Genomic DNA, 20,172 nt, shown 5'->3' on the forward strand with positions numbered 1-20,172 from the left:
AGACTGGAGGAGGTTACAGTCATAGAAAGGGTTGAGAGAGACTTGAGTCGCTAATGAGCAAAGGATAGGCTGCAGCGTGTGTGGAGCTGTTTACAGGTAGAAAGGAGAATATAATGGCCTCAAAACAGTCACACCAATACATAGGTATATAGGAAATGAAGGATTTAAAGAGATTACACAGACCAGGAGTGTTGTACACAAAGAACAAAGAAAATTTACAGCCCAGGAACAGACCCTTTGCCCTTCAAGCCTGAGCCAGTCCAAATCTACTGTCTAACCTGTCGCCCAATTCCTAAGCATATGTATCCCTTTGCTCCCCACCTACTCATGCATCTATCCAGACACATCTTAAATGAATCTACCGTGCCTGCCTCTACCACCTCTGCTAGCAACGCATTCCTGAAAACCACCACCCTCTGTGTGAAGTACTTGCCGCGTGTCCACCCCTTAAACTTTCCACCTCTCACCTTGAAATCGTGACCTCTTGTTATTGAATCCTTCACCCTGGGAAAAAGCTTGTCTCTATCCACTGTGTCGACACCCTTCATGATTTTGTGATACACAGTGGAGGAGAACACACTGATAGGGATGGTTTTACAGACTAATTAATGTTACAAAATAATGGGGGTTGCAACGGTGAGAGCAGGTTTCAGCAAGTTGGAGGATATAGACCTGAAGAAGGTTACACACATAGCAATAGATTTAGGGTCTGGTGGGGGCTACACAGTAAAGGAGTTGGAGTGACTAGAGACATTTAGACAGATAGGGAGAGTACTTGTGGTCGGCAGAACTCACAAAAACAGGGAGGATTGTAGGGTGTGAAGGACATTACAGGAATGAGAAGTGATGTATCAACTTAATGGTGTACATAGGCAGGAAAGTTTGGAAGGTTTGGAGCAGCTCATCATGATAGAGAGGCGCATGGAGAAATGAGATGTTATACAATTCCGGAAGTTTGAATTTACTGCAAGCAGTCCGAGACCATGGCAGTGTTGTAAGGTCTGGTGGAGGTTGCACCGTTTGGGAGGATTACAGGGACTTGATGATGTTGTACATGGAAGTAGGGTTGTCAGGACTGAAGCTGGGAACAGAGATAGAGAGTACAGCAGGTGATTACAGAGATATATAGGGTAGTGGTCTCTGGTGGAGGTTCCATGTTGATGGCTGTTTTGTGGAACTGCAGGACCTTGCAGATATTGACAGATTTGAAGGGGCTGGAGTGGTATACAGAGGCATGGAGAAATGTAGTGACTGGAGAATACAGAGATGGTGAGGGCTGTAGGAGATGGAATAATTTGATTGGACTGGAGAAGCTGGAGGGGTTCATACACACAAGGAGGATTGTAGGAGTGTGAGGAGTTTACAGAGATAGGGAGGTTGGAGCATTCTCAGGACTTATTGGTTTGGAGCACTGTCCAGACTGAGGGAGGTTTCAGAATGAGGGAGGGGTAGAGCAAAAGGAAACAGTCGCAGAGAATAGAGGAACATAATCATGTCACTTCGGTGCTGTGTCACTGACGGTCATCAGGAGGACAGTTGTCATTAAAATGTACAGATCCTCAGGAAAATGGGCAGGGTGGATGCTGAAAGGATGCCCACTTCCCCTTATGGGAGAGAGACAAACAAGCAGAAATGTTTGACCAAAATGGAGAGTGTGGGCGTTATCATATTTCTCAGTGGCCCAAACCTACTTCCATACAGATCAAAGCAAGGCAATGCAATAACAAAGAGCAAGGTCGTTTGGGGCTGCAGGAGATACGAGACGAAGGCCAGGTTGGAAGGGCTGGACAGCGTGAGAGAGAAGGGAGTGTTCAACAGCTGGAAGGGTTTACAGGGTGTGGACACTGTCAGGACTGGAGAACATGACACGCTCACTCATGAGAGGGAGGTAACGATATGGTACAAGGTCAAACACAGCAGGAGGATCCCAAGCTCCATACCTGTTATTTACTCAAGGAACTGCTCTCACCCAGTCTGGTGCCACGGCCCACATACAAACACCATGAGGTTTCCCAGCTCCTGGTGCTCAGGGCCCAGTGCACTCACCCCCTTACGGGGTCGGTGAGGTTTTTACACAGTTATACATTCTCCTAGCCGACATAAACTGGTAAATACACACTCTCCCATGAAAAGACCATCTGCACTCAGATTCCCTGGTTACACAATCATCTGAGTGGCAGTCTGCAGAAAACAACAGAAAAAAACAAAATCCCATTGCATGGGTCAGGATTAAAGGTAAAAATTTCATTTTCTCAAAATGGAAACTTCCCAATCCTGCATCTCACGCAACTGCCACTTAAAAATATTAAAATAAAGAACATTCCAAATGAAGGCTTCCATGAGGTGAGCTCTGTCAGTTACATAGATCAGGAGGTTACCAGATGCACGGAGAGTGCTGTGTACCAGAGCCGCACCAGGTCAGTGTCAGGCACACAGGCAGAATGGGTAAATAGATTCACATCTTAACTCACATCTCCCAGCCTGGGAATCTAAAACTGTGCCCAGAAATTCTGGTAAAGATGTTCAGAATAAGGACATTACGATCAGTCCAATGGTTCAGTCAAAAAAGATCTGTGGTTCAAATTGTAACATTCTTCAGGTTCCACAACCCATTCTCGATCCCATCCTGCAGGTTCTATGAATCATGCTATCTCTAACCTCCTGCAGGATCCACGTCCCTTCTTACATTAGTACCACCCTCCAGGTTTGGCAGCCCGTCCTACCTCTATAACATGGACTGGACTCTACAAATCTTCCATCCTCTGCGGTGTTCCCCAGAAAGGCACTGGAACAAGTTGGATGTTATGGAGAAAGAGCGATATCAGGACTGGAGGGTTTTGCAGATATTAGGAACATTGCAGTGACTAAAAGAGGCTTCGGTAATTTTGAGGGTTGATGCTCATAAAGGAGGTCAGAGAGCTAAGGAGAATTGGAGGGACTTGAAGAAGTTTCACAGTTTGAGTGTTGTTGGGACTGGAGGAATTTACCAAATAGGGCGGGTTTAAAACTGGAGGATTCTGCAGAAAACCTTCATAGGTTAGAGTAGGACAGAAGATTAGCACAACATCGTGGGCTGAAGTGCCTGCACTCTGCTGTACTGTTCCATGTTCTAAATAGGGAGGGTTACAACGGCAGGAAGAGATTTAAGAAAGCTGGAGAGGATGGGATCTGAAGGAAGAGACACAAATAGGAAGGGTTGCTAGGATTGTCGGAGCCTACAGAGACAGCAATGGTCTGATCTGGAGCAGATGGCCCAGACTGGGAGGGTTGTGGGGACTGGAGGTGGTTTCGCAGGAAGGGAAGGCCATAAAGCCACAGGGTGCTACAAAAATGTGGAGAGCTAGAGGGCCTTCAGCGGTTTCATGGAGATGGGCAAGTTGGGAGGATGGATCACTTTACAGGGATAAGGATGTTGTTAGGTTGGGGAGATTTACACAGATAGGGAGTGCTTAGGGAACGGAGCAGATGACAGAGGTAAAGACGTTTGTACAGACTGGAAGAATATACAGACATATGGAGGGTAGTCGTGACAGTAGATGTTTATAGATACAGGAAGGCTGTGCAGGTTATATCAACATGGAGGATGTGGAATCGGACAGATTTTTCAGGAGATAACGAGCAATTTTGGTTGGAGACAGTTTCACAGATAAAGGAGCATTAGTAATCCCTTACAATTTGGTCAAAGTGGGAAAGGTTGTAGGGGAGGATGACGTTTACACAGAGAGGGTTGTAAGAGCTGGAGAAGGTTACAGAGATGGGTGGATAGATAGAGAGACTGGAGGAGCTTGTATTGACAGGGTGTGTGCTGGCGACGGTTGGATGTCACACAGATAGGGAATCTTATAGGAGCTGGATTGGGAGAGTCACAGGCATTGGAGCGGGTTCTACAGATCGGAATGCTGCAGGGACCTGAGAGGATTGTAGGGTCTTCACAGATTGATTGTGTCAATCAGTCTGGTGAGCTAGGTAAGGTAGATTCGGAAAGCTTAAATCCAATGTATACCATCTTCATTTTCCAGACCAGAACTTCAATATCCCTCATAAGTCACGAATCCCTAAACCTGCCAGCTTTTCCCTTCACTCTAACAGGGAAATGTTTGTCCTGGATTCTTAATATCACACTTTTAAAAGGCTCCCATTTGCAATCATTCATTTTCCTTCAAACAGACTCACCCAGTTGACGGCAGCATGATGTGGAGGAGCTGGTGGTGACTGGGACGGGCAAAGTTAAAAATCACACAACACCAGCTTCCAGTCCAGCAGGTTTATTCGGAGGCACTAGGTTTCAGAGCGCTGCTTCATCAGGTGGTTGTGGAGCACAATCATAAGGCACAGAATTTATAGCGGGAGAAAGTGAGGGCTGTAGATGCTGGAGATCAGAGCTGAAAATCTGTTGCTGGAAAAGTGCAGCAGGTCAGGCAGCATCCAGGGAACAGGAGAATCGACGTTTCGGGCATAAGCCTGATTCCTGAAGAAGGGCTTATGCCCGAAACGTCGATTCTCCTGTTCCTTGGATGCTGCCTGACCTGCTGCTCTTTTCTAGCAACACATTTTCAGCACAGAATTTATAGCAACAGGTTTGCAGTGTCATGGAATGTAATACCAAACAAATTTAGTTTAAGTTTTCATATTTTAGTATGATCACCTGCACTTTGAAAGCTGGTGCTGTGAGATAAACCTGTTGGACTATAACCGGGTTTTGTGTTATTTTTAGTTCACCCAATCGATGTCTGCTCGATCCTGCCTAATGGCCCCAAACCTGGCCCTACTCCAGTTTCATACCTTAATCTGTGGACCTGTCTGATCCTTTTCCATAACTATGTTAAAACTAAGACAGTTGTGGTCACTGGACCCAAAGTGCTCTCTGACTGACACTTCAGTCACTTGCCCGACCACGTTTTCTGAGGGGACGTTCAGTCTTGCACCCGCCTGAGTAGAGTTAGGCCTTGTTAAAGCTACAATTTGCTTTAGGAAACTTTCTTGGACACATTTGGCAAACTGCACTCCGACCGGGTCTTTTACTCTCTGGGTCGCTCAGTCAATACTGGGAAAATTAAATTCTCCAACCAATACTACTCTATTATTCCGACAAGTATCTCCAATCTCTCTATACATCAGTTCCTCGAGTACCTGCTGGCTATTTGGGGGTCTATAATACCATCCCAACAGAGTGACCACCCCTGTTTTGTTTCTAAATTCTAAGCATGTGGCCTCATTTGATGACTCTTTAAGAATATCCTCTCTAATCACTGTTGTTATGTCCTCCCTTATCAAAAGGACAACTCCCCTCCTCACTTACTTGTCCTTCTGTCACGCCTGTAGTTTCTTAATCCTGGAACACAGAGCTGCCAGTCCGGCCCTTCTCTCAGCCATGTTTCAGTTATGGCTATAATATCCCAGTCCCCAGAGCCAATCCATGCTCTGAGCTCATCTACCTCACCAGTCAAGCCTCATGCATTGAAATAAATGAAATTTAAACCTGAAGTCTTTTCCCTCCCTCGTCTGTGCCCCTGGACGTCCTGAGTAGGAAAGTTGCTCTCGATGGTGAATGTATTTTCCGCTGACTTTTCGATGTTCCCTCTCTTAGTCAGAGTCCCAACCTCCTGCCAACCCAGTTTAAACCTTCCAGGGTAACTTGAGCAAATCTCCCTGCAGTAATACTGGTGCCCCTCTGGTTCAAGTCTAACCCATCCACCCCAATTCCCCCCCCCCTTATACAGGTCACCTCTACCCCAGAAGAGATCCCAATGATTCAAGAACTGAAAACCCTGCCCCCGCCAACAGCTCCTCAGGCATACATCCACCCCCCGGCCTATCTTTCTATGTCTATCCACACTGGGGCATGTGGCACTAGGAGTAATCTAGAGATCACTGCCCTTGAGGTCGTGCTTTTTAACTTCTTACCTAACGCCTGATACTCATTTCATAGGATCCGATCCCATTGTGTTCATGAAGAGGGAGTAGTGAAGGCAGCAAGTCAAGCGAATACAGATCAAGCGATATCGTGAGTTTGATGAAGAAAACATAGTGCAATAAAACCAGGTGAAGCCATTCACAAGGATAGGGAGTGCAACGGGGTCCTTAGAAATGGCTGTGAAAAATCCTTGTCAGATACTATGAAGGAAAAGCCACAAGGTACTTTGTCAGAATAGTTAGAATAAAAGGGTAACTGAGGAAAGGGTGAGGCCGAATAGAAAGCAAAGAAACAATCTGTGCATGGAGCCAGAGGAAGTGGGTGAGGTCTTCAATGAATACTTCCCATCTGTATTCATGCAGGAGAAAGGCATTGTAGCCGGGGATTTCAGACGGGAAGGTGAGGTTCTATAACATGTTAAGACCAATAAGGAGGAGTTACTAAATATTTTCAAAGGCATAAAAAGGTGGAGAACTCCCCAGTGTCCAGTGAATGTATCCCAGGCTGCTATGGGAAGTAAGAGAGGAGATTGATGGGCCCTGGTGGATATGTTTAATGCTTTGCTGGCAACAGGTGAAGTGTCGAATGACTGGAGGATCGCTAATGTGGTTCATTTGTTCAAGAAGGGCAGCAGGGATAGGCCAGGTAATTATAGAGCAGATAGTCTGACAGCAGGAGGGAGGGAAATTATTGGATACCACCCTGAGGATGAATCGATACTTGCAATTGCAAGGATCAACTCGGATTAGTCATCACGGATTTGATAAAGGAAGATACTGTCGGAGGAATTCAGTTTAGTTTTTTTAAAATGGTGTCTAAAAATACCGAAGGGGGCCGTGCAGATGATGTGGGTTACATGGAGTCATTAAGGCCTTTGACAAGTTCCCACATGGAAGGCTGGTCCAAAACGAAAGAGCCCATGGGATCCAAGACAAGTTGGTAATTTGGATACAAAATTGGTGGATAATCTTTTTCGTGTTTTAAATTGTTTCATCAGCGGGTGTACCACAGGGATCTGTGCAGGAACGATCGCTGGTTATTCTGTGGAATAATGACTCTGAAGTGAAAGCAGAAGATATCTTTAGTCGGTTTGCAAATGACATGAAAGGTGAAGATGTTGTTCAGAGTGAGGGGGATGGTCTCAGGCTACAGTCTGATGACGATCAGATGATAATCTGAGCAGAGTTTAGTTCTGATCAATGTGAGGTCATATCCTGTGGGAGGTACGATAAGCGAAGGACAGACATAATGAGTGTTCGGACCTTGTGGAGTGCTGAGGAACACAGGGACCTGAGTGGACAACCCAAAGATCCCTGAAGGTGTCAGCACAGGTGGACCGGGTGGGGAAGACACCTGAACTGGGAGCGGGAGGGACCCACATCCTGATGGGGTGAATTGCTGGAGCTGCTAGATAGGATATAATATAATCTGGCAGGGTGCTGTATCTTAAACAGTCGTAAGGTCAGAAAGAAGACTGAGGCTGGTACACAAGTTAAAGAGAGCCATTTCGAGAGATAAGGCAGGCAAGAATATAGCAGGGAATGGGGGAAAACTGATGATTAAACTGCATTTATTTCAATGCAAGGAGCCTGACAGCTAAGGAAGGTGAAATTAGGGCATGGATTGGAACATGAAACTGGGATATTAGTTATTGCAGAAACACAGCTGAGGGAGGAGCAGGACTGGCAGCTCATTGTTTCAAGGTAGAGACACCACAGGAAGCATTGAATATGAGGCAAGAGAGGACGCGTGGTGATGTGTTTTGATTGCATGACTCATTCCAGCAGTACTTAGAGAGGATATTTCTGTGGGATCAACCATTGAAGCTATGTTAGTGGAACTGAGAAATAAGAATGGGTCATCACTTCGATTTGATTGTCCTACTAATCCCTAATAACTAATCCCTATCCCCTGAGGAACAAATATGTCGGGAAATCTCAAATGTCAATCATAATAATAGGGCTGTTATGGTAGGGGTTTTTTAACTTTCCACCTTAAAACAGGACTGCCAGTGTCCAGCGTTTGCAAGGGAGGAATTTGGTAATTGATTTCCAGAAAACTTGCAATCAATATATAAATGGCCTGAAAACAGAATTGGGCAAAACCTGACCTCCCTTTGGGAAACAAGGTCGGGAAAGGGACTGAGGTGTTAGTGGGAAAGCATTTTGCCAAAGTGACCACAGTTCTAGTAGTTTGGAAACAGCTATGGAAGAGTACAAGCCTGGTCCACAAGTTCAAATTATAAAATGGGGCTAGCCCAATCTTGATCGCATTAACCAGGACCTTTCAAAATGTGATTGCAGAGTCTATTTACAGGGAAAGGGAAGTCTGGCAAGTGAGAATATTTTAAAAGTGAGTTAAATTGAGCGATCAGCGCCAGCATGTTCCTGTTTGTGTGCAGGTCAATGCTGACAGCATTCGGAAACACTGGCTGTCTATTGAGGGTCTGGTCAAGGAAAAGGGGGCACATGTCAGGTATAGCCAGCTGGATCAAGGGAATCCCGGAGGATCACAGGGACTGTAGGATGGACATCAGGAATGTAGAAAGGGGACATGAAATCACCTCGGCAAAGAAGGATGAGTAAAATCCAAAACTGATTTTAGATAATATAGAAACAATAAGAGTAAACGATTAACTCGGGACAAAGTAGGGGCCCTTAAAGATCAATGAAGCCGTCGATGTGCATGACTTTTGGATATGGCTAAGATCCTAAACAACTTGTTCATTCTAGGACTAACTGTGCACCAAGACTGGGGAACTCAGATTACTACGTTTCAACACAATTGGAGTACTCTGTGCAATTCTAGTCTCCCTGCTGTCAGAAGGATGTTGTGAACTTGAAAGGGTTTAGAAAAGATTAATAAGATGTTTCCAGGGTTGTTACTGAAGAGGTTGGGGCTATTTTCCCTGGAGCATCGGAGACTGAGGGGTGAACCTACAGACATTTATATAAACATGTTTATATACATATACACCTTCACCTAACACTATGGGCAATTTAGCATGGCCAATTCACCTAACCTGCACATTTTAGACTTGGGAGGAAACTGGAACACCCGGAGGAAACCCACACAGATACGGAGAGAATGTGCAAACTCCACACAGACAGTTGGCTGAGGCAAGAATTGAAGCCAGGTCTACTGGTACTCTGAGGCAGCAGTGCTAACCACTGTGCCATCGTGCCAGCCCAAGCAGGGGAGTGGAGAAAATCCTGGTAGTTATAGACTTGTGAGCCTTACTTTGATTCTGGGTAAACTGTTGGAAAGGCTTGTAGGGGATAGGATTTATAATCATCTGGAGATGAGTGAGTTGATTAGGGATAGTCAAAATGGTTTTGTGAGGGGCAGGTCGTGCTCTCACAAACCTTATTGAGTTCTTTAAGAAGGTGAACAAAGAGATAGATGAGAATAAAGCAGTTGATGTGGTGAACATGTATTTCAGTAAGGCGTTTGTTAAGGTTTCCCATGGTAGGCTATTGCCAATAATACGGAGGCATGGGATTGTGGGTGATTTGGCAGTTTGGATCAGAAATTGGTGCACTGAAAGAAGGCAGAGGGTAGTGGTTGATGGGAAATATCGATCCTGGAGTTCTGTTACTGGTGGGTACTTCCAGGATGTGTTTTGGATACACTGTTGCTGTCAATTATATAAATGGCCTGAATGAGGGCATTGAAGGATGGGTTAGTAAATTTGCGGAAGATATCAAGGTCGGTAGAGTTGTGGATAGTGACGAAGGGTGTTGTAGGTTACAGAAAGGCTTAGATAAGCTGCACAGCTGGACTGAAAGTTTGCAAATGGAAAGGTGTGAGGCGATTCACTCTGGAGGGAGTAACAGGAACACAGGGTTCTGAGATAATGGTAAGATTGTTGGTAGTGTAGATGAACAGAGAGATCTCTATGTCCATGTACAGAGATCATTAAAAGTTTCCACTCAGGTTTATGGGTTTTTTAAGAAGGCATTCAGTGTGTGAGCTTGTCTTGGTAGAGGGATTGAGTTTCTGAACCATTAGATCATGCTGCAGCTGTACAAACTTCTGAGTGTGGCCACATTTGTTCACACTGCATTACCGGATGGATGTGTAAGTTTAGAAATGATTCAGAGGAGATTTACTAGGAAGTTACCTGGTATGGAGGGAAGGTCTTATGAGGAAAGGCTGAGGGACTTTAAGGTGTTTTTGTTCAAAAGAATGTGTTTGAGGTCAATTAATTGAGACATATAAGATAATCAGCAGGTGAGAGGAGTTGGACAGTGAGAGCCTTTTCTCTTGGATGGCGATGCCTACCACAAGGGGAGATAGCTTTACATTGAGGTAGATATTAACATGAATAAATAGATATGGGACAGATGCCAGAGGTAGGTTTTTTTACTCAGATTAGTCGTGGCATGGAATGCATTGCCTGCAACAGTGGTAGCCTCGCCAACTTTAAGGTCATTTAAACGGTCATTGGATAGACATATGGACAAGAGTTGGAATAGTGTTGGTTACTTGGGCTTCAGATTGGTTCCACACGTTGGTGCAAAATCGAAAGCCGAAGGGTCTGTAATGCGCTGTCATGTTCTGTGTTCCAGTGAGCAAAAATATGAGAAGGGAGAGGAAAGACTTAAAAGCGATTTTAGGAGAAAAGTTTCCACACAGAGGATGGTGCAGTTATGGAATAAACTTTCAGGGAAAGTGGTAGAGAAATGTTCAATTTGGGGGGAGGAGAAGTTTGAAGGGATACGGGTCAAATGCAGGGAAACGCGACTCATTCATGGACTCTGGTCAGCATGGACTAGTTTGGTTGAAGGAAAGGTTTCCGTGCTGCATGGCTCGGTCTCCAGTTATTGGAGGAGGAGACTACCGAGATAAGGAATGTTGTGGACACTGAAGCAATTTACAGCGATAGTGACGGTAGTCTGGAATTCAGTACATTTCAAATATGTGGAGGGACAATCGGGCTAGGAGGTTACAGAGATAGGAACTGTTATAGGAGTTACAAATTATTGAAGACACTGGTGAATAAGCCATGCCATAGATACAGTGTTGCAGATTAGTGAGTCTTAGTACAACAGAACTTACAGCAGGAGTAGTGATTGAGCGTGTGGTATGTGTGAACTGTGCTCCCCATCTAGCACTGTATCTGTGTCATGTCCTGTTAGCCGATATTTGGAGCGCTCTCATTGCTCTCTGCTCTGTGCACTGTGAGTGATCTTACCTCACTGCAGGATTTATTGAAGGCTCCAGGTCTCCCTACCCTTTGTCTCTCTGGCTGACCAACCATCTTCAATGTGGTGATGGACGAGACACCCAGCAGCTGGGAAGTCTACTGAGTCAGGACCTTCCTGAGTACCTACAGGAGACAGAGAGATAGACAGAATGGGAAATTACACTGATACATTGACGATTAAAAATGGCACTGTGTACCACCACAGAGACTTGGAGAATCCCAGTCTCCATCCCTGGAGTGGAGAATTCTGTTGGCTCAGGATCTGGTGTAGCTTCAATAGAGAGAGAGCGAGAGAGAGAGCGAGAGAGAGAGAGCGAGAGAGAGAGCGAGAGAGAGAGAGCGAGCGAGAGCGAGAGCGAGAGAGCGAGCGAGAGCGAGAGAGCGAGCGAGAGCGAGAGCGAGAGAGAAAGTAAGTGAGAGAGAGAGAAAGAAAGAGAGAGCGAGAGAGAGCAAGCGAGAGAGAGCAAGCGAGAGAGAGAGAGCGAGAGCGAGAGAGAGAGCGAGAGCGAGAGCGAGAGCGAGAGCGAGAGCGAGAGCGAGAGCGAGAGCGAGAGAGAGCGAGAGAGAGCGAGAGAGAGCGAGCGAGAGAGAGCGAGAGAGAGCGAGAGAGAGCGAGAGAGAGCGAGAGAGAGCGAGAGAGAGAGCGAGAGAGAGCGAGAGAGAGCGAGAGCGAGAGCGAAAGTAAGTGAGAGAGAGAGAAAGAAAGAGAGAGAGCGCGCGAGAGAGAGAGAGAGAGAGCGAGAGAGAGAGCGAGAGAGAGAGAGAGAGAAAGAGAGAGAGAGAAAGAGCGAAATACTAAGTGATATCACCAGAGTACTGGAAGATATCAGGATCACATAATTGTGTTGGAAGAACAGGTTTCGCTTCATCATGCACTGGTATAACCGGTCAGGAATGAGCAACCTGTGAGCAGGCGAAGTGATGGCTGAGTGGTATTATTGCTAGAGCATGTATCCCAAACCTCAGCTAATGTTCAAGGAGGACGGTTGGAATCCCACCATCTGAAATGGTGGAATTTGAAATCAATAATTTTAAAAATAGTAATTAACAAACCACAAATAAGTATGAGACCATTGCTGATGTACAAAAAACCCAAACACTTGTCCTTTCGAGAAAGACATCTGCCCATCGTCACGTGGTCTGCACGACATCCCCACAGCAAAGTGTTTGCCTCTCAAAGACCCTCTGAAATGGCCGAGCAAGTTACTCAGTTCAAGGGCAGCTAGGGCTGGGCAAGAAAGGCTGGTCAGCCAGAGACACCCACATCCCATGCCTGATTTAATAAATAATCCATTAGGATGGTCCCACTGGAAATGTACTGGGACCAGTGTCCTGGCCGATTATGTCGGTAGGTTTATGGACATGGCTGAAAATGTGTTGCTGGAGAAGCGCAGCAGGTCAGGCAGCATCCAGGGAACAGGAGAATCAATGTTTCAGGAATAAGCCCTTCTTCAGGAATCTTATGCCCGAAACGTCGATTCTCCTGTTCCCTGGATGCTGCCTGACCTGCTGCGCTTCTCCAGCAACACATTTTCAGCTCTGATCTCCAGCATCTGCAGACCTCACTTTCTCCTTATGGACAGGGCTTTCAACTGACAGAGAGGATGCAGGGACAGGCTTCAGGTGAAAGGAGCTTTCTAAATCCAGAGAGAAAACGTGGAGCAGTGGAACAGTATGGGAATGTGGCTGAAGACAAACAGAACGGAACAGGATAGGGCAGAGTTTAACTAAAATTGTACATCAGCGAATAGATTTGTGACAGAAAATTGTGGGAAAGAGTAAGTTGTGTTTTTTTCTGAATGGACAATGTCGCTGTAATAAGGAAGATGGATTTGTGACACAGAGATAAAAGAGATTTAGACAGCTGGGAGACATGAATACAGGATGAACAAAAATACTCAGTGATTCGCAATCTTGTGCAAACTCAGGCAAAACGGACAACACTAACAATAATGGATAACAAAGGCATTACAGAGAAAGCATTTGGCCTCAGATCATGAAGTAGATTCAGTCTGAATGTAAATTCTGGCTACTACTTGCCAAGGACACAAGTAACAGAACAGTTTTAGCAACCGAACAGCTTTTAATTGCTCATCACTTCATTACACAGGAACTCATTGACATTTTTTTAAAAAGGGCATTGTGATAATTTTGCAAAACTTCAATACTTGTATAATCGGGGACAATCACACGGACAACATTGATATTGGAAGAGGATTTCGGACAATTTTTTTTTCAGTGTTTCTTTGAAAACCACATTGTGCAACTGTTAAGGGACATAACTATTGCAGAGGGACCGTGTAATGAAACTTAGTGAATGAGTAATGTCACCTGCAGAGATCCTTCGGGAAATTGTGATAAAGAGCAGTTTAAAGAAATATAAAGTTTTAAAGTGAATCACAGAAAGGACAAGCTACAACTAGAAACAAAAAATAGCCAATTACATGAGTTTGAGAGGAGAACTGACCAAGGTAAACAGGCTAAACAGACTGAAATATGTGGCTGGAAACGAACAGTGGAGAACATTTGAAGGAACAGTGTAAATCACAACAGAAGGTCATTCGATTGAAACAGTAAAAACCTCAGCAAGAAATTCCCACTGATCCCTTACTCAGGACAAAAGGAATCATACAAGGTCATGAGGCTGAGAAGATCACCAAAAAGTACTTAAAATCCTGAAATGAGAGTGTGTTTTAGGAGTAAATGTTAATGCATTGCAATGGGTCTGCTCGCAGGAGGAGGGCTGTGGGAAGGGGAGCCACGGTCAGGGTTCATTGACACGATAGGAACAGGGAGAGGTGAAGGTGCTGGAGGTGGTCAGAGTGTTACAGAGAGAGTGGTCAGGGTGTCACAAAGCCAGGACGGATTGCTACCGCTGGAGGCGTTTGCAGAGGTAGGGAGGGACATAGGTATTTTTATTTATTCATTCATGGGATGTGGGTGTCACTGCCTGGAACAACGTTCTTTGACGCCTCTGCTAATTACCCAGAGGGTAGCTCAGAGTCAGCCATATTGCTGTGGGTCTGGAGTCATATGTCGGCCAGACCAGGTTTGAATATTTGATGTCCTTCCCTCAAGGAGGTTAGTGAACTAGATGAGTTCTTCCTACTGATCAACAATGTTTTAATGGTGGCCCCACCAATGTCTTCTACAGCCACAACATGACATCCCAACTCTTACTCTTAATGCCATCCCCAATGAAGGTAACCACCCCAAACGCCTGCTTCACCAGCCTGTCTACCTGTGACACCACATTCAAAGAACTGTGTACCTGGGTCACTGGGTCACTGACTGACAACACGACCCAGGGCCCGAACATTAACGGTACAAGTCCCACCCTGGTTTGTTTCACCAAAATGGAACACCTCACATTTATTTAATTAAACTCCGTCTGCTATTCTTCAGCTCACTATCCCAGCAGGACTGTTCATCCTGTTGTATCACAGATAACCTTCTTCACTGTCCACTTTACCACCAATGTCAGCGTCACCAAAAAACCTTACTTACCAGGAAACCAATATTCCCATCCAATCCATTTATCCAAATAACAAACAACAGGGGACCCACTACACCGCTGGTCACATTCCTCCAGTCAGAAAAACAACATGTATCCCATCACCCTGTGTCTCCTTCCATCAGGCCAATTTTGTATCCAGTTCCCTCGTTCCTCCTGAATGCCATATCCTTTTTGCAATGAACTGAGCTTATTACCCAGTTTCCCAGACAGAAGATAGAACACAGAACAGTCCAGCCCAAGACCCTTCGGCCATGATTTCATGCCAACCTGTTATCCAACTGTAAGATCAAACTAACCGACATACCCTTCATTTTACTATTATCCATCTGTCTATCCAAGAGTCTATTAAATGTTTCGAAAGTATCTAATTTTACTATCACCATTGGCAGTGCATTCCAACCACCTACCATTCTCTATGCTCTTATCCATCCTCCAATCACCTTAAAATTATGCCGCCTTGTAATAGCCATTTATTCCGTAGGAGGAAATGTCTCTGACTATTCACTCACTCTGTGCCCCGCATCACCTTGTTCACGGAACAGGAGAATCGACATTTCGGGCATAAGACCTTCTTCAGGATTCCTGAAGAAGGGCTTATGCCCGAAACGTCGATTCTCCTGTTCCCTGGATGCTGCCTGACCTGCTGCGCTGTTCCAGCAACACATTTTCAGCTCTGATCTCCAGCATCTGCAGACCTCACTTTCTCCATCACCTTGTTCACCTCTACCAGTTCACCTTACCCCCTTCTTCACTCCCATGAGAAAAGCCTTAGCTCCCTCAAACTTTCTTAGTAAGAACTGCCCTCCATTCCAGGCAGCATTCTGGTACATCTCCTGTGTACACTCTCTAAAACTTGCACATCCTTTCTGTAAACAGGGGACCAGAACTGAACACAATATTCCAAGTGTGGTCTCACCAGGACCCTATAAAGATGCAGTAAAACCTTACGGCTCTTAAAATCAATCCCCTTCTAAGGAAAGCCAACACAACATATGCCTTTTTAACAACCCTACCAACGTGCGTGGCGATTTTGGGGGATCTATGGACACGGACCCCATGGTCTCTCTGTTCCTCCGCACTGCCAAGTATTCTGCCTTTCACCCTGTATTCTGTATTCAAATTCGACCTTCCAGAATGAATCACTTCACACTTTTCCAGATTGGACTCCATCTGCCACTTCCAGCCCAGCTCTGCGTCCTGTCAATGTCCCATTGCAACCTACAACAGCCCTCCACATTCCCCACCACTCTACCAACCTTCACGTGATTGGCAAACTTACTAACCCACTCTACAACATTCACATCCAAGTCATTTACAAAAATCACAAAGAGCAGAGTCCCAGAGCCGATTGTTACAGAACACCACTGGTCACTGAGCTCCAGGCTCAATACTGTCCATCTACTGCCACCCTCTGTCTTCTCTGGGCCATCCAATCCTGTATCCAGACAGACAGATTTCCCTGTATCCCAATCATCCTTTTTTGAATGATCCATCAACGTATTCTGTCATATCCTCAAAGAATTCAATAAGATTTGTGAGGCATGACTTGACCCCTCACAAACCCATGCTGACTGTCACTAATTTAACTATGGTTTTCCAAGTAGTCATAAATCCTGTCTTTAGGGTCCTCGTCAATAATCTGCACACCACAGACATTAGACCAAATCTGTAATCCCCAGAATTCTACCTCCGTAACATGGCCTGGACTCTACAAATCTTCTCTCCTCTGCCATGTTCACCAGAAGGGCACTGGAGGGTGGCACCCGTTACAGAGATAGGGAGGGATATCAGGACAGGACGATTTTGCAGACATTAGGAGGGTTGCAGTACCAAAGGGAGGCTTCAGTAGTTGTGAGGTTTCATGGTGATGAAGGCATTTGAGGAGGGAGGGAGGGAGGATTGTAGGGAAATGAGAGGTTTCACAGTTTAGTTGCTTTGTTAGGACTGTAAGAGATTCCTGAGCTGGGGAGGGTGTAAGCACTGGTGGATATTACATAAACATGTGGTTTTAGTTGCAATGCATGAAGAGGATGCAGAAAACTGGAGAGTATGGAGTCTGAACAAGGTTACACAAATGGGAAGAGTTGGCAGGAGTGCAGGTGTTTACAGAGACAGCAATGGTCTGATCTGGAGCAGAGGACCCAGAGTGGGAGGGACGTGGGGACTGGAGGTGGTTTGACAGGGAGGGAGGACCATAGGCCTCTAGGAGGTTACAGAAATGTGGAGAGCTGTAGGGCTGACGGGTTCATGGAGTTGGGAATGTTGGGAGGGATAGAGAAGTTTACAGGGCTAAGGATGTTTGTAGGACAGGGCTGGATTACACAGACAGTGACTGTTTCAGGGAACTGACCAGATTACAGAGATAAAGAGGTTTGCATCATCTGGCGGAACAAACAGAGATATGGAGGGTTATCGTGACTGAAGATGTTTACAGATATAGGGAGGCTTAGGTTCTAGGGGTTATTTAAACATGGAGGCTGTGGAATCTGGATTGGTTTTTGAGAGATTGGGGTAGCAAGTTTGGTTGGAGACAGTTTCACAGATAAGAGAGCATTGCACAAACAGGAGGAAGTTCCTGCGGTAGGGGAGGTTCGAGTGGAGAGTGATGTTTAAACAGATAGGGGTAAGAGCTGGAGAAGGTTATGGAGATGGGTAAATGGATGGAGATACAGGAGGAGCTCACATTGACAGGGTGGGTGATAGTGTTTCAAGGTGGAGATGCTACAGGAAGGATCGAAGGGGAGGCAAGAGAGGACGTGTGGTGGTGGGGTTTTCATTGCATGAATCATTTCATCAGTACCTAGAGAGGATATTCCTGTAGGATCACCCAGTGACGCTATGTTAGTGGAACTGAGAAATAAGAATGGGTCATCACTCTGACACGATTGTCCTACTGACCACGAATACTCCGTGGCAGACTGAGGAACAAACATATCAGGAGATCTCAAATATCAATCATATTAATAGGGCTGTTATGGTTGGGGTTTTTAAACTTTCCAAACCTAGACTGGGACTGCCAGTGTTCAGTGTTTGCAAGGGAGGAATTTGGTAATTGTGTTCCAGAAAACTCCCAATCAATATGTAAATGGCCTGAAAAGAGAAAGGGGCAAAACCTGACCTCCCCTTGGGAAACAAGGTAGGAAAAGGGACTGAGGTGTGAGTGGGAAAGCATTTTGCCAAAGTGACTCAAGTCTATTAGTTTGAAAATAGCCATGGAAAAGGACAGGGCTGGTCCACAGGTTCAAGTTATAAAATGGGGCCAGACTAATCTTGATAATATTAGCCAGGAACTCTCAAAAGGTGATTGGGAGTCTATTTGCAGGGAAAGGGAAGTCTGGCAAGTGAGAATATTTTAAAACTGAGATAAATTGAGCGATCACCACCAGCATGTTCCTGTTTATGTGCAGGCCAATGCTGACAGCACTAGAAAACATTGGCTGTCTCTTGAGGATCTGGTCAAGGAAAAGGGGGCTCATGTCAGGTATAGCCCGCTGGATCAAGGGAATCCCTAAGGATCACAGGGACTTCAGGAATATACTTTGGGTAGAAATCAGGAATGCAGAAAGGGTACATGAAATAGTCTCAGCAGAGAATGATAAGGAGAATCCAAAAGTGATTGTATAAATATATTAAGAGTAAAAGAGTAACTCGAGACAAAATAGTGTCCCTTAAAGATCAAGGAGACTATTGGTGTGTGGAACCGCAGGATATGGCTAAGACCTTAAACACATTTTTTACTCCAGAACTTATTGTGGACAAAGACTGGGGAACTCAGGGAACAAGAGTAATACGTTAGACCACATTTGGAGTTCTCTGCAATTCCAGTATCCCCGCTATAGGAAGGATGTTGTGAAAGTTGAAAATGTTCAGAAAAGATTAACAAGATGTTGCCAGGATTGTTGCTGAATAAGCTGGGGTTATTTTCCCTGGAGCATCGGAGACTGAGTGGTGATCTGACAGAGGTTTATATAAACATGAGGGGTATGGATTGGGTAAACAGTCAAGGTCTTTTCCCAAGAGTTGGAGAGTCTAAATCTAGAGGACATAGGTTTAAGGTTGAAGGGGAAAGGTTTAAATGGCACTGAAGGGACAGCTCTTTTATGCACACGCTGATGTATGTATGGAATGAGCTGAGAGAGAAAGTAGCAGATACTGATACTATGACAACATTTAAAATGTATCTGGATGGGTATATGAATAATAAGGGTTTAGAGGTACATGGGCCAAATGCTGGTAAATGGGATGGATTTATTTAGATCTTCTGGTCAGCATTGATGAGTTGGACCAAAGGGTCTGTTTCCATGCTGCCCATCTCTAAAAAGAGTGCATGTTATAGAAGAGGTGGTGCTGGAGATTTTACAGGAATGGAAAGCCCCAGGACCTGATTAAGTGTATCACAGGACATTGTGGGATGGTAGGGAAGAAATTGTGGAGCAGCGAGCAAAGCGATTTGTACCATTGATAGCCATGTGTGATGTGCTGGACAGACTGGAGGGTAGTATAGTGGGCAGTGAAGGAGGGTTTTTGAGATTACAAAGGGATCTTGATGAAATGGGTGAATGGGCTGAAAAACTGTAGATGGTATTCAATCTGAATAAATGCGAGGTAGTGCACTTGGTAAAACAAACAAGGGTAGAGCTTATACAATTAATGTTCGGGCCTCAGTTAGTGTTTTAGTGCAGAGGGACCTCCGGGTTCAGGTACATAAATCGTGAAGCTTGCATCACAGGATGGATAAGCCAGTGCTTCGCACGCCTGACTATTGCTCAGTCCATTGAGTGGAGGATTTGGGACGTCATGCTGAGATTGTGCAGACATTTTTGAGGCCTCTTCTGCAATACTCTGTCCAGTTCTGGTCGCCCAGTTATAGGGAGGATATTATAAAGCTGCAGGATGTTCAGCAGAGATTTACCAGGACATTGTTGGACATGATTGGCTTGAGTTCTGAAAAATAGCTGGATAGGCTGAGTCTTTTTTCACTGGAGCCTGGAGTTTGAGATGTGATGTTATAAAAGTTTATTTTAAAAAATGAGATATAGATCGATTGAATGGTAGTTGCCTTTTCCGTAGGATGGGGGAGTCTCAAGAGGAGGGACCACATTTTTAAGGTTAGAAGAGAGAGATGTTAAAAAAAAAGACATGGGGTGTTTTGGTTGTGGAATGATCTTCCTGAGGAATGGTGGACGTGGTTACAATTACAAAGTTGAAAAGACAGAGATAGTAAACAAATATTTTGCATCAGTTTTTGCTGGGGAAAATGATATGGAAGATATAGAATGTAGGGAAATAGATGGTGAAACCTTGCAAAATGTCCATATTACAGAGGAGCAGGTGCTGGATGTCTTGAAATGCATAAAGGTGGATAAATTCCCAGGACCTGATCAGGTGTACCCTCGAACTCTGTGGGAAGTTAGAGAAGTGATTGCTGGGCCTCTTGCTGAGATATTTGTATCATCGATAGTCACAGTTGAGGTGTCGGAAGACTGGAAGAAGTATCAAAGAGGATTGAAGAGGGCTGACCGGTAGATGTGA

General features: G+C 45.1%; 1 long non-coding RNA gene across 1 annotated transcript in view; it reads right to left on the reverse strand.

Annotated features, from left to right (window-relative positions):
* Window positions 1-20,172, reverse strand: part of LOC148135155 (uncharacterized) — an 81,492-nt gene that overhangs the window by 41,586 nt on the left and 19,734 nt on the right. Inside the window, exon 4 of the long non-coding RNA XR_015755547.1 lies at window positions 11,112-11,246. This is a non-coding gene — a long non-coding RNA (uncharacterized LOC148135155). The remainder of the gene's footprint in view (window positions 1-11,111; window positions 11,247-20,172) is intronic.

The sequence above is a fragment of the Chiloscyllium plagiosum genome, unplaced genomic scaffold (assembly GCF_037043375.1).
Source record: "Chiloscyllium plagiosum isolate Xiang-an unplaced genomic scaffold, Cpla_swu_hap1 HiC_scaffold_51, whole genome shotgun sequence".
Taxonomy (NCBI): domain Eukaryota; kingdom Metazoa; phylum Chordata; class Chondrichthyes; order Orectolobiformes; family Hemiscylliidae; genus Chiloscyllium; species Chiloscyllium plagiosum.